The following is a 1,912-nucleotide window of genomic DNA, read 5'->3' on the forward strand; positions in this document are numbered from 1 at the left end:
GGCTTTAATTGATTCCAATTGATGTCAGTTGTCGTCAATTGGTACTAATTGATGTCAATTGTTGTCACTTGATATTTATTAGCATCAATTGGTACCAATTGATGTAAATAACAAAATAAATTATTTTATCAAAAAAATTAAAAATCAATAGTTGGGAAGAAGATAAAAGCCAGGACCACCCAGCCTATGCTTCATCCAGTTCCCAGTACCCTTTCCTCCCGCTCTAAGATTCAACAGCTAGGCCGTATGCCGAAAAAAAGTTCACAAGGGAAAAATAAAAGGGTATGGACTTCAAACTAACATCAAATGGGACCTATTGAGCAAAGAGGTTGATGAAGTGGACAATGAGGCACGGAGAAGACAAAAATGTGCATTTTTTATGTGGAGAGCTCCCTGACTGAAATAGCAGCTCCTGAAGGACTCGTATCTCTTCACAGCTATAAAAGGCAGGCTTCCTGACTCATTTGGTTACCATTTCTCTTGTGGAAAGTTTCCTCTTCAAGCTTACAAGGTACTCTCCTCTCTCTCAAGCTTCCATTGCCCTAGCCCTAACCCTAATTTCTACATTTTTAGGTATTTACTCTAATTGTAGAGAGAGTTAATTAGGTTTTATGCTTAACCTCATGCAAACATGAGCAATGAGCATTCACTTTGCAGGTTTTTTAATCATAATTCTCTATATGTATGCTTCCCTCCCTCACCTATGCCCTTTCCCCCTCTCAAATCTAGAGAGAGATGGATTTTTAAGTGGTATTTTGTCTCTTTTTAGAGAGATAGGATAGGTGTAGATATTATTCTCTTAAAAAATTTTGAGCAAATATATACATATATATATATATATATATATATATATATATATATATATATATATATATATATATATATATATATATATATATATATATATATATATATATATACATATATATACATAAATACACACACACACATAGATAGCTACACATATATTTATAGATATATATATATATCTATAAATATATGTGTAGCTATCTATGTGTGTGTGTGTGTGTATTTATGTATATATATATATATATCACTACAAGGGATTGGACCTGTATCGAGGTAACATCGGGGCAAATACACTTACAATTATTTTTACCAAAAAAAGCCACGGCCCGATAAAACCCCCGGTATGATAACGCCGATAAAACCCCCATTAATTTTGGCGTCATTACCGGGGGTGTTACAAGGGGTTATACGGGGCCTATAGCGGGGGTCTGCAGTAAAAGTTACTGGGGTTATACCTGCTCTGTGTAGAATTTGTTTTTTGGGCAAAGTGGGGCATGTTGTAGTATGGAAACCCCCAAACTACAATATGCCACACCTTGCCCAAATACACCCTTGTAAGGGTGCGGCATAAAGGTTATGCCGAGCATAATGTAATCCATGTGAAGCTTACATACCAAGAGCAGCAGATGGAAGAACTCAAGGAAAAGTATGAAGGCAAAATCAAGCCATGGAGAGAAAAAGCTGTCAATACTTCAAAAAAAAATCTCACACTTAATGACTAGCTTAAAGAGATGAAAACTGTATTTTACAAATTTTTATAGACGTTTTTACCGACTACTTTTTCGATGATACTACAGATTGCATAAGTCAATGAGCCCATCAATCATAATGGCCTGGTGTAGGTGCCAGGTTGAAGCTTAGCGAAGAATGTCACAGACTCTCACTGCTCAGTGCTAAGTTGGAGAGAGAGAGAGAGAGAGAGAGAGAGAGAGAGAGAGAGAGAGAGAGAGAGAGAGAGAGAGAGAGAGAGAGAGGACACAGAGAGAGAGAGAGAGAGAGAGAGAGAGAGAGAGAGAGAGAGAGAGAGAGAGAGAGAGAGAGAGAGAGAGAGAGAGAGAGAGAGAGAGAGAGAGAGAGAGAGAGAGAGAGAGAGAGAGAGAGA

Source organism: Adiantum capillus-veneris, chromosome 24, assembly GCF_014529385.1.
Source record: "Adiantum capillus-veneris isolate H3 chromosome 24, ASM1452938v2, whole genome shotgun sequence".
Classification (NCBI taxonomy): Eukaryota; Viridiplantae; Streptophyta; class Polypodiopsida; order Polypodiales; family Pteridaceae; genus Adiantum; species Adiantum capillus-veneris.